Genomic DNA, 13692 nt, shown 5'->3' with positions numbered 1-13692 from the left:
GTTGCCACCTACTGAGGGATATGCTATGTTCTATGCACTTTGTATCATCGCTTCTAATCCTCATCCCTGTGTGCTAGATGAGGCTCAGAGAAGTTGAGGAAGTTGCCCAAGCTCACACAGCTAGTAAGTGTCCGAGCTAGGATTCCCATCTTGAGATGGTGTTCCTACCCCCTGCAGAACTTCTGAACCTGACTTTCCATGCTGAGCATGCAGGCTTCGAAGGCAACTCCCCGGGCTCCAGGCCCAGCTCTGCCTCCAGCTAAGTGTTGGACAAGTCACTTAAAGTCTCTGAGTTTTGACGTTTGTTAGAATGGACATAAAAATAATACCCACCTCATGGGGCGGCTAGGAAGATTAAATTAAATGAGTTTACACTTGTGAAGCAATTAGAATAGGGCCTGTTTGTAGTGAGTAACATTCAGCATTTGTTGAATTTTTAAAATATTATGTTTGTCACCAGCTTTTTTTTTTTTTTTCTTTTCTGGTCAGTTTTGTTTGAACCAGCAAATTGGAAATGTTTATTTTTAATAGTTTCGCTTTCTATTTCTCATCACCGAGCAATGAACAAAATGTGGCTTTAGGAATGCCTAGAAAAACACACAAACAACACTGCATGCGTGCACACAGCCCTAAATGTATTTTCTTATTGTTTTAACAGAAACATACCCATGCGTGATCTTTTGTAGAGAGAAAAGTTCTCTTCCATAGGTCACGCAGTGTTGGCCAAGTTCTTTAAATTGTCTGAGGGGATCCTGGGTGGCTCAGTTGGTTAAGCGTTGGCTCTTGGTTTGGGCTCAGGTTGCGATCTCAGGGTCTTGGGGATCCAGCCCCGTGACAGGCTTTGAGCTCAGTGTGGAATCGGCTTGAGATTCTCTCTCTCTCTCGGCCCCTCCACGTGCGCACATGTGTGCATGCGCTTTCTCTTGCTCTCTCAAATAAATAAAATCTTTTTAAAAATGATCTAAGATGGGCAGCATTTTGGTGATTTCCTTTTTTTTTTTTTAAGATTTTATTTATTTATTCAGAGAGAGAGAGAGGCAGAGACACAGGCAGAGGAGAAGCAGGCTCCATGCGGGGAGCCTGACGCCAGACTCGATCCCGGGTCTCCGGGATCACATCCTGGACTGAAGGCGGTGCTAAACCGCTGAGCCACCCAGGCTGCCTGGTGTTTTCTTTTTTTAAGATTTTATTTATTTTTTATTTATTTGAGAGAGAGAGTATACAATGGGGGGAGTGGTGGGGGGAGGGAGAAGAACAAGCAGACTCCCCGCTGAGTGCGGAGCCCAAAGGAGGGCTCAGTCTCATGACCTTGACATCATGACCCTAAGATCAGGACCCTGAGGTCACGACCTGAGCCGAAACCAAGAGTCGAATGCTCAACAGACTGACCACCCAGGTGCCCCATTCTGGTGTTTTCTACGTTCACGTGTAGGAAGTAGACCCTTTGGAAACAGTGACCTCGCCCACTCCTGGTTTCCTATCCTCCTCTACCCATGCAGCGGGGATGGCTCCATTCCTGGCCGCGGCAGCAGCTATTTTGACTCTTTAAGAACCCTCTGCTTTGTGCTGCCTCAAATATAATGTCAATGAACGTCAAAAACCACAACAGACCCCCAGGAAGCCGAGTGGCGCCGGGCCTGTCGTGGTAACAGGCCTTGGCTGTCTCCTGGGTTTTCCGCACTCTGGGGCTTCGGGGGGCTGAGGTCTGACCCCTGGGACCACTTGGCCTCCTGTGGGACCACGGTCAGGATCTCTGCCATGCCCTAGCCCTGCTAAAGAGTGTCCCCACCATGGTTTACAGGGAAGAAGAGCCAACTTGAGCCGCACGGGGTTTTAAGTTGAGGAACCATCAGTTCACATATTTGGGATCCCATTCTGTCTGAGTCCGAGCCTGGAGAGTCCCAGGGGTGCTCAGCGAGGGGAGGACTCTGGCTGGCCTGGCTCCAGCCCAAGAAGGCGGTGTCATCACACATCTTCTGTGACAGCTTCTAGGCCTTGGGGGTGGGCCCCCAAGGGATCAGAATAAGCCACAGGCCTTTGAAGTAAGTCTGCTCTTGAATTTGCCAGGGTTGGAGAGGGAGGGGGTATTTAGGATCCGAAGTCCACCGAGCCACTAACGACCATCTTAAAACACAGAGATTTCGCCACTTTCTCCATCAGGCCTTATGACAGGGCTGCTGCCGTGGAGGATGCAGGGCCAGCTGTGGACAGAAGTGAAAGCCTGCAGACAAAGGTTTGAAGCCTGCCTCCACCGTTTCCCAGCCTGTGCGAACTCCGGCACTTCCTGTGCTTCTTTGGGGCCTTGTTCTTCTCATACGTGAGATGGTGAGGGCGTCCTCTACCACGTAGAGACCAAATGAGAAAGCATGTAGCGTTGGGAGACAGGTCTCCATGGATCTCTCTGGAAATCTTGCAAACAAAGGCACTGACTTCCTTTATTCTAGAATCCAAGGATGCATGACAGCCAACAGCCTTAGAAGATGCCCCTTTGTGCAAAGGGCAGGCATGGTGACCACCCACCCACTGTAGTAAAAGTTTTGGGTTCCTCCCCTATAAAGCACCCCACCAAGTGTGCAAGTGTCACCCTCTGTCTTTGCACAAGGAAGCCAAGGCAAGTGTGGCGCTCTTGCTACTCTCTGTGCCATGAGTCGTAGAAACCTGTTGTCTCTGACTCAGGAATCTTGGGTCCTCGGCCAACATCCAGGAAGGGGACAAGCAGACTTGTTATGTCATCAATAGGGTAAAATCTCAGATCCCCAGAGTTCTTGACAGTGACAAAGATGGGATGTTGGAAGAGGAAAGCCGAGGCCTCACAAGATAGCTAATGGGATTTTGAGAGAAGTCCATGAAAATCAGTAGCAAGCATGTTGACCAAATCATACAGCCCCATGGATGGTGAATGACCCTCTGCCTTCTGATCAGAAGGAACTGGGGAGGTGGTTGCAGGCTGAGCACGGGGAAGAGGTGCAGAGAGTGACCCAAACTGTGCCCTGGTGGTGGCTGACTCTCCTCTGGGTGGTGGCACCTCTTTCGCAGTCTATGGCCAGTCTCACTTGCTCCCCGTGGAAACAGCTGCTGCTAGGATTGCCCCGGGGCCAGAGGGGCTGCTGCTGTTCAGATGGCAGTGACAGACGGGCACGCACACCGGGGCCCGGGAGGGAAATCCATGGCTGCTGTGGACAGAAACCAAAGGGATTCTTAGAACGTTGGCTGGCTCACGGGGAGACAAGAGGGTGGCTGAGGAAGAATCATGAGCCAGCCCCTCTCACCGGCCATCGTGCCAACTTCAGACCCACTCAGACACAACAAGAAAAGGCCTATTGGCAGGTCCTGCTGCCATCAGGGAATGTTGACTTCTTGGGGAAATTACCCCAAGATACACAAACTCCCAGAGGAAACCAAAGATTCTTAATATATTTTTTTAAGATTTTGTTAATTTATTCATGAGAGACACAGAGAGAGGCAGAGACACAGGAGGAGGGAGAAGCAGGCTCCCTACAGGGAGCCCGACCTGGGACTCGATCCTGGGACCCCAGGATCATGCCCTAGAGCCAAAGGCAGATGCTTAACCGCTGAGCCACCCAGGTGCCCGAGACCCAAAGACTCTTAAGTCAGGTTTGTCCCAATGGTGTCCCCTGACTGCTGTGGCTGTTCGACCTGTGCCAGCTCTGCAGAACCAAAAATGGGGGGCACCTGTCACTCTGCTCCATGGGCAGAAGTCAAGACTGTTCTCATAGCTCTAGCCACTCCCTTGGATGAAGCCCCGTGGATTTTTCCTGTCCTTTGGGTTGGGCCGATGACCTGGCTGTGTCATCCATCACTCGGGAAACTACAGGCTGGTAGATTGAAGACACTCCTCCACAGGGTCACAGGCTATGGGAACAGGTTGACAATGCTGAATGAAGCCATAGGGCTTGCCTTGCCCAGACTGCACCCCCACCCCCACCCCCGTCGCTGCCAGGACCTAGCATCCTACCAGAGGTGGCCAGACTCCTACCCTCAGAGACTCTGCTTCTCCACCACACTCCGGCCTTGGAACTCTTGCCAAGAGCTGACCTGGCCCACTCGCAGGGGGCGCGGTCCCTGCCTGCTTGAGGCAGATTCACTGCCCTGAAACTTTGACCCCGTCTTGTGGCTCTGGGTGGTGCCTCCTTGCTGTTGGCACGTTTCTAGCTTACAGCGGTGATATTCAAGGCCGATCAGCCAACCAATTCCAGCCACACTGTTGTGGCCCTTGAAACTAATTGTGTCATAGTCTCAGCTTTCTGGGCCATTTACAGTGTGACAGCCGTGTCCCTCGCCCTCCAGGAGGACCCTCCACAAAGAGCTGACAGTCAAGACATCTGATGACCTTTCCTGCTCCCTTCCATTCGCAGGAATGGTCTTGGCGAGTCAAAGTTCCCAACTCAATTTGACCTCACCTCCTCTTGGTCCGAACTCCTAAGGCAGGTTGGTCATGGACTGTGGCTGTCCCCAGAAAGGGATCATCTGCTCCGCCACCATCTGGGGAATGACCAGGATGAGAAGAGCAGGGGCTTCCTGAAGCCCAGTCTGAGGATCTGCCGTCCTCCCTAACCATTCCCAGACATGCTGCTTCTCACATTCCCCGAACAACCAGCCTCATTAACGCAACCTCTGCTTGGGAGTCTGGCCAAAGGAGGGTGCAAACTGAATTCTGGTTAAATGTCATAAAAACGCCCTGTCGCTCTTGTATCTGATCCTTCTGAGAGAAAGGTCTGGGTACAAATAGATGTGATTGGAAAAAAGGTGATGTGAGGGGGCGCCTGGGTGGCTCATTTGGTTCGGCGTCCAACTCTTGGTTTTGACTCAGGTCGTGACCTCAGGGTGGTGAGATGGGGCCCGCGCTGGGCTCCAGGTCCAGCGAGGAGTCTGCTGAAGTTCCTCTCTCTCCCTCTGTCCCTCCTTGCACTCGCTCGTGCTCTTTCTTTCTCAATCTCTCTCAAATAAATAAATAAATAAATAAATCTTAAACAAACAAACAAAAAGCTGAAGTGCAGGATTCACCAGCCACGGAGGAAGAGCACCAACCCAGCCCCCGAGAAGGGAGCACCTGAGACGTGGGGACCTCCCTCACCAGAGACAGGGCCCGCGCAGCCTTCCCACTCCGGTGCCGGAGCCTTCAGTATCCCGACTGCGGGGTGAGCCAGCCCCCGCCAGGCGCTCTATGATTTGATAGTTGTTTTCCTGAATAGTCTCCCAAACCAAGACGTTATGAGAAGCAGCGCCAGGTAGCCCCAGTGCCAACCCCTCCAGATGGCTGCCCCAGGCCACTCCCCGCACTCCAGCATCGGTGGGGCTTATGAGTGCCACCTGGCGCCTGGTGCGGAAACACAGAACACATTGGACTGCCTAGGTTTGGGAGGTGGCCCCTCTAAATGCAAGGTAATGTGTTACACGGCAATAAATAACGAACGCACCATCAATTAGTTCTCTTGTTTCACGCTCACAGCGATTTTTCGGCATCTGTGGGATGATACCTGCCTGACAGGTGAGAAGCAGAAGCTCAGAGAAGTCAAGCCGTGGCCTAAGGTCACACAGCTAAGTGGTGGGGCTGCTAGAGACCAGGTCTACCTGCCTCTTGTGTCCGTGCCTGCCAAGTTCCTCACTAGTTATCTCTTGTCTGAGGTGCTGGGATTCTTCTGGTGACTCACGGACACTTGGTCCATAGAATCTCGTGCCTCTCAGCCTGTGCCCTGGCTCTGGACCCCGTGGTTGGGAGGGTTAGCCAGCTGGGGGAGCATGGGGCAGCCAGTGGGCTCCCTGCTACCACCTTCCCACATGGAGAGGATGGTCTCAGTTTCTTCATCTGTGAAATAAGTCTAAGACCCCAGATAGGTTGCAAAGGACTAATGGACCCAGGAGCAGAAAGTGCTTTGGAAAACTAGACGTACTGATGTGCACATTGATATGGACTGAGACATGGCCCAAGAGGAGAGAAGAGGGCTGGGCTGGGTTGAGGGCCTGGGATGGAAAGAAAGCAGAAAGGGCCAATCAGACACAGGGCCTGGGTCGGCATTCCCATATGAGCTGTCGTTTGTCAGCTGTGATGCCACCCGCCTTCCTGTGTCTGAAATCCTGGACAGCCCTGTGGAGTAAGCGGTGCCTTTTCTAGACCCTTCCCTTAAAACACTCATCCCCTTTAGGGCAGTGGGGTTGTACGTACGTAGCCTGAGCCCCTCGCACATAGGGGAAGCCTACATACACTCTCTAGTGGAACGCTCACCCTGGACACTCACTAACCCTCTTTATATATCTGTCTGTCCCAGTTTATAGATGTGGAAAATGAGGCTCACAAGAGCTTGCCTAAGGTCTCACGGGAGGTAAGGGACTGAGCCAGGGTTTGGGCTGAGATTGCTCTTGATTCAGTCTGGTTGCCTTTGGGCTCTTTGGTTATTTTTTGTGCACTTGGCTTTCACCCCCAGAGAAGCCAAGTACTCTGAGCCTGAGGCCTGTGGGGGGCTTCCAGAGTGCCTGGCAGCCAGGTGCTCCCAGGATGGACTATCTCTTCAAGGAGGGGCTGGAAGGGGCAGCCCCAAACCACCATGGTTCTGGGTATGTCATAACCTTTCCGTGACATCGCTATAACTGTCTCATGGTGGGTCCCTCCGCAGGTCTCCAGGAGCTAATTGTGTTCCCCTCTACACCCCAGCCAGAGGGATCTTAGAATGCAGCCCTTCCCCTGCAGAAAGCTATCTGTTGGCTGCCCACTGAAGTCCAAGCCCTTATGGGATGTATAAGGCCCTCCTTGATCTGCAGCCCTCCCTCCCATCCCCTTTAGGGGAAACCTCTTCCCTAAACAAGAATGTTCCTTAAATGGGCCAGACTGATTTGTGACTCCAAGCCTTGGCTTATGCTGTTCCCTCCTCCTAGATGCCCTTCACCGACTCCATTGCCTTAACTCTCAAACTCCTTCCTGTTCATTTCAAGTAGTAATCCTTGGGACAATTTCGTGTATTGATTAGGAGACACAATGGTACACAATAGCGAATAGTGAGGATTGTCTCTTCCCCTGCAGGCCCCAGCCACCTAGACGCCTTTGGGTTACCTGTTTGTCAGGTGCCTTTGTGTCCTCTCATGTCTTCCTTCCTCAATGCTTCAGCTCACTTGTCCTTTCCTCTGGGACCCATCTCCTGACGGCTATCCAGGTGAACCCTGACAGCTGAGTCTTGCACAACACCCAGACTTGCCTCCCATTCAAGTCTTGAGCACATTTCACTGTGATCATCTGTTGATCAGCTGGCTTGGGAGCTGCTCGAGGGTGGTAACTGTGTCCTACTGGTTTCTGTGTCCCCAGCAGGAGGAAGAGGGCCCGGGTGTACAGTGAATAGAAGTTGACAATGTGGCACCTGCGTGTGTCTTTAGGTGGTGGCTGCAGAATGCCGGGGGCTGCTGTACTTCCCAAGATGCCCTTGTGCTAGGGAAGGAAGTGGTGCTTGGGACACACAGGAGGTGGTGGAGGTGGGGATGAAGAGAGCAGCTACACCTTCACCTCGCACTATAGAGCAGAAAAAATTCCAGATGGATGAGACTGCAAAATGTGAAAGCAATGAAACTGTGAAATAACTAGGATAAAATGTTGGTGATTTTGATCTCTGGATGGGAAGGGCCTTTCTCTAAGCACAGCGGTAATGGAAGAAATTGTAATGGAAAATATGTATACATCTGCTCACTTAAGATCGGGAACTTCTGGACATCCAAGCAAAGCATAGATGGAATTAAAACAAAAACAAATATGTAAAGAGCACTTGCAAATCAAGAAGAAGAAAAAAATCCAAAAACCTCAGTAGAAAAAAAAAAATAGGCAGTGAACCTGAAAAGAAAATTAGCAAAAGGAAAAATGTAAGTGACTAAATTTATGTTTCAAAGTAAGTAACTAAGAATATGTGTAACCTCATTAGAAGAGATTCAGTTGAAATAGCGAGATGGTATTTTTTCACTTACTGCTTTACCCTATGTATACGTAAAAAAAATAGTGCTCGACGAGATAAAGCGAGAAGAGCAAGATGAATGTTTTTCTGTGCTGATGACACTCTAAACGGGGTGGTGCTCAGGAAAAGTTTCTCAATACAGCTCAAAAGCCTGAAAAATGTTTATGCCCTTTTTTCCCCAGCAATTCTGCCTCTGGGGATCTTTCCTGAGAATTTTTTTCCTATTATTATAGTAGCAAAGACTTTAAAACAGTCTAAATATTCAATTACAAGGAATTACAGAAATGATGGCACATCTACGTGACAAAATATTACACAGCCTTTAAAACTCATGTGTGACTGGGGGCACCTGGGTGATTCAGTCAGTTGAGCGTCGGACTCTTGGTTTTAGGCTCAGGTCACAATCTTGAGGGTCTTGAGATCCAGCCCGGCGTCAGGCTCCACGCTCAGCGAGGAGTCTTGCCGATTCTTTCTCTCTCTCCCCCAGCTCTCTCTCTCTCTAACATAAATAAATAAATCAATCTTAAAAATCAAACAAATGAATTCATGCTTAGCCGCTAATGGCAATTGCACCTGGGAGGATGGGAGGGGTGATCAAGGTGCAACTGGGTTTGTTTTCCTCGACTTTGTATTTTTCTGGATTATTTACCTTAATTGTGTGGTTTTTTTTTTTTTAATGAAGGAAAATACCATGTTTTAGAATTATTTTTAATTAATTGGAGAAGTTACCGTGTTATAAGCTCGAATGGATAAAAAGCCGGGGATAAACCTACAGAGGGTATATGATACATATAGATGATGTGTATATATTATGTATAACATGTACACATATTATGTACATAGAGTATATACATATACATCATATATACGTACATCTTATATAATTCGATGATGCAGCAAGCATTGAATTCAGTCCCTGGTCCATACAAAGCATTGGATGTACATATGCATGCCCATTACTGCTACGGTATTGACACATATATATATGACATAACTATGAATATTTCTGGGTTGTGGAGTTAGGGTTGGTTTTCACATTCTTTTTTACACTTTCCCACATTTTCCAAATCTTCTGTGGTGAGCATGTATTAGCTTTATTATGTCATGTTAAACTTTCGTATAATTATAAAATTATAAAAACAGATTCTCCGCAATAAATGTTGCACCAAAAGGGATTTGGCATTAAACCTAAATTAGACATTTAGAACTGCCAGTGTTCTGCTAAATTGGAATTTGATTGTATGAAATGACAAGGAGGGAATCCTCACACTTGTATCATCCAGTGGGGCACTTCCACACTCGACTGCCTGCCTGCCCTGGTCCTTGTAGCCACCTTGCAAGGTACTGAGATTAAGGGAACTCAACCAAACATAATGGGAAGACTGTACACACAGGCATGCTCGCGTGTGTACACGCACACGTCTGCTGGACCTGGAGCAAAGTCGCAGTGCTGGAGGGCTCCAATCTGCTATAAGCCCCACGTCGTGGCTTTAGATGACCAGTCCCTAGCATGACTTTCTAACTGGGCTTTCTGCCCTCCCATGGCGCAGTAGGCAGCAGTGGGAGTTGGCAGGGCAGGAGGGGCGGAGGGGAGGGTGCCCACAGTCCTCAGGAGGTGATGGGGTGCATCTCCCCCTCATTCGGCTTTCAGAGAGGACCCCACCCTGACTAACGAGGCTCCTGCCCTTCCAGATGCCCCCATAGCCACCCCCCCACCCCTCGTTTCAGTGGTTTGGCAAAGAGGTGACATTTTCTTGAAAGAACAGAAAACCATGTCCCGCAGATGCTTCCAGAGTTACTGCTTTGCACTCTTCCAGGCATCGGATTCATGTGTGATTTGTTTTGGGGGTTCTTGGGATACAGAGGATTCTCTGAGTCTCAGCACGGAAATTCCAGTTCACAGACTAAGAAATCCTTGGGGGGCTGGGGGGACAGCACAGGCAAGATTACGGGGTAGCACTACTCTAGACATATGGGTCATGTGCACGCTGGAGGTCAGGCCATGGAAGGGGGTTTAGAAGTCAGTAATAATGATGATAATAAAGAGTAAAGCAACTATCATTTATTGAGTACCTATTGTATGCCATGTCTGATCTCATTAAATTAGTCCATCGTCCTTGTGAACTAGGTATCGTTCTGCCCATTTTACGGGGGGTGAAACTGAGACCCACGTGAAGGGACCTGTCTGGATACCTGGCAAGCAAATGGCAGAGTTAGAATTCAAATCCAGGTGGTTCCCTCTCCCACACTGATGTCCAGAACGTACCTGCCATATGGTGGTCTCTGGGCAACTTGTTTGAAACAGATGGACTCGATGCGTTTCTACTGAATGCCAAGCCCTGGCCTAGATGCTTTTATATGGTATCTCATTTAATCTCCAGAACGGCCTCTGTGGGGTATGTGTAATTACTGCCATCTTACAAATGAGACAACTGGGACTCAGAGGTTTGTCCCAGATCACACAGAGCCAAAGGAAGGCCTTTTTACAGACGCTTTCTGGGGAGAATGAGTCAGGAGCCACCTCGGCCCAGGATCAGAGCCCCCAGAGCCCAAAGACTAGGGAATGGGCAGGGCTGCTCTAGGGACACTGTCTCCACCCACAGGAGGCAGCAGAAGGTCCGGGGTGACTATGATTTTGGACAAGCCACCGCCCCAACCTCCAATACCCACCATAGAGCGTCATGAGAGTTAAATGAGGTCACGCATGCGACGTGCTTAGAGCGACACCAGGCTCCCGGGAGGCATCTGGCAAATATGAGGTCCCACTTCTCCTGGCCCCTTCCCTTCCCTCCTTTCTCCCCAATGCCCCTGGGGGGCTGGAAGACCAGCCTGGTGCCCATCCTGCCTGCCCCTGACTCACACCCGTGTGTCATAAGGACTTTCGGGGTGAGAGCTGCGCTACTCCCCGCCTCTTAGACCCTGTGTGACTCCCTGACCCCATTCTGGGCCTCGGTCGGACTGCCGGGTTGGGCTGGGGTCAGGGGGTGCTGACAGGACCGTCTGGGGGAGCCTCTCCAGGTCCGAGGTAGCCCCCCACCCCCAGCTCCCTTCATGCTGAGCCTGGGGCCAGGCCGCCTGCACCCAGAGGCTCTGAGGGGCCCAGTACCTGGTTCACTGCCCAGGGGACCGTCCCTGCAGGCTTTCTCAGAGGGACACCCCGGAATCATCCGTTCCAGGTGACATACCATTTCTCCTTCCCCCACAGCCCCTGGTGGGGGCCCTCCCACCCCAGCAGGGGACAGCCAAGTGACTCAGCTCCCCAGCCCCCTCCCCAGACTCACACACTCTCAGCCTTGCTTTGGAAAAAGGGTGGTTTTCATTTCTTTCCTTTTTTTTTCTTCTTCATCTTTTTTTTTTTTTTCTCTTCAAACATTCTTACTTGTCTGTCCCGGGGCTCTTGCTCCCACGGGCACCCCTGGTCTGGGCCAGGAGTCTGTGGCCAGCCTCTCCGCATCCTCTCCTGGTGGAGGGTCCCCCCATCAGGGCGGCTGTGCGGCCCTACTGTGTGCGGTGGGAAAGAGGCCGGACTCTGGAGGCCCCAGCTGGCCCCCTATTATATTGGCTTCTATTAAATTGAAACACATAGCACATCTATTACACAATAAACCACAGCTATTTCATGGATCAAATTAAGTTTTATTTGGGCAAATTACAACCTTTCCTACAGTCGTGCCTTTGTGAGGCCATTCCTTTTTAATAAAAGCAAGCATTTCTGGGGCTGGCCCGGCTGGACCAGAGCTCCATGGTGGGTTGGGGGCTCAGGCCAGGGCTGGCAAGAGGGTGGGAGTGCGTGCGTGTGTGTGTGTGTGTGTGTGTGAGAGAGAGAGAGAGAGAGAGAGAGAGAGAGAGAGAGATGGGAATTCTTGGGGCCCCTCTGGGGAATGGATTTGTCCATCTTTTCCCGTTGCCTCCCCATCCCGAGGTTACCATGGAAGTCTGCAGAGAAGTTCTCATTTAACAAGAAAAAGGCGGTGGCAGGAGCAGCAGCAAGAAAGCATTTCCCGGAATCCAGGAGGAAGCGTGAGTCACCGGGCCTGCTAAGTGAGCCCTGAGTGGCCACTGCAGCCCCCGGCCCGGGAGGCCTGGAGCACAGGGTCAGCCACTGGGACTGCACCGGGCTGCCCGCATAGACATGCCCACTGCCCAGGCTGACGCAGTCTCCAGGAATGCAAACAAAGGCAGTTGGGGGGGCTTTCTGAGGGCCGGGCACCTGGCCAGACAGGAGGGGGCAGGCTTGGGGGAGAGGCCTGTTGAGGGGCCTCTGGCTTCAGGGGAGCCCCTCACTGGTGTCCCTGGAACCCAGGCCAGTGGGATGGCTCCCGGCTCCCGGTGTGACCCTGCCTCGCCCTGCCAGCTCTGGCTTCCAGGCTCCTCTTCATCGGGCGGGGGTGGGAGTTCCCCGGTTCTGAGGTTCTCAACACAGGTCCCTGAACCAGCAGCACTGGCATCACCTGGGGACTAGTCAGAGATGCAGATTCTTAGGCCCCAGCCCTGCCCTGACCTCCTAAATCAGAAACTCTTGGGGTGGAGTCCAGAGACCCGGTTGTAACCAATCCTGCAGGCTGTTCTGATGCACGTAGTGATCTGTAAGTCACCCTCGAACCCACATCTGCTGGTTATTCATTCAAAAAATTATAGAAGCCGGGATGCCTGGGTGGTTCAGCAGTTGAGCCTCTGCCTTCGGCCCAGGGCGTGGTCCTGGAGTTCCAGGATCTAGTCCCACGTCGGGCTCCCTGCATGGAGCCTGCTTCTCCCTCTGCCTGTGTCTTTGCCTCTCTCTCTCTCTCTCTCTCTCTCTTTGTGTGTCCCTCATGAATAAATTTTTTAAAAAATCTAAAAAAAAAAAAAAACCATAGAGGTAATTCTTAAGTAGTGCTAGCTGGGTGCCAGACACCCGGCTAACTGCTTGACACGTGCTATCTCATTTAATTCCCACATCTACCCAGTGAGGGCAGGTTCTGTGATCATTTCTCCATTTTACAGGTGACATAAGTGCCACCTTGCAACCAGAAGCCAGTGTTCTGGGATCTAGGGGTGATGGAGGGTGCTGGGCCCGATGCACACACTTGGCCTGGGCTGGGGAGCTGGGTTATGTGGCTGGCCTTTCCCTATGTAGCTGGGTAGCTTTTCTTATGTGCCCTTTGGAGGCTGCCCTGCCCCCTCAGAGGTGGCAGTGGGGAGAAGTCTTACTCCAGAACTGGGGATACAGGGGGAACCAGGCAGGTGGAGGGAGAGAAATGAGAAGGGACAGAAGGAAGCTGGGCTGGAGAGATGTGGGGCCTTGCAAAATCTTGTCGCTCCAAGTGTGGTCTTGACACCAGCAGCAGCAACACCCCCCAGGAGCCTGTTAGACACTCAGAATCTTGAGCCCCCACTCCAAACTTACTAAATCTGAATCTGCAGTTTAACAAGATCCTTGGGGGTTCCTGTGTGGATTCAAGCTTGAGAAGCATCAGAAGCACAGTAGGAGCACTGGGTGGGGTGCATAGGCATGTCCCCAAGCCTCTACCTGCCACTGCGGAAGAGTGGGTTGGGGGTGGGGGAACAGGAGAACAGGGTCTGGGATCCCTACCAGCCTGAGCAGACTTGTGGCTCCAGCTCCCCATTAGCACCAGCAAATCCTGGAGCTCGAGGGCACCAGAGTTGGGGGGTGGCACGAGATGTCAATCCTTAAAACCCACACCCAAGCCAGTATAGTGTGAGTGTCTCTACCCCTGCCAGGAGTCCTCCTCCCAAGGTCAGG

The sequence above is a fragment of the Nyctereutes procyonoides genome, unplaced genomic scaffold (assembly GCF_905146905.1).
Source record: "Nyctereutes procyonoides isolate TBG_1078 unplaced genomic scaffold, NYPRO_anot_genome, whole genome shotgun sequence".
NCBI lineage: Eukaryota > Metazoa > Chordata > Mammalia > Carnivora > Canidae > Nyctereutes > Nyctereutes procyonoides.
Note: the sequence above shows the minus strand (reverse complement) of the source record.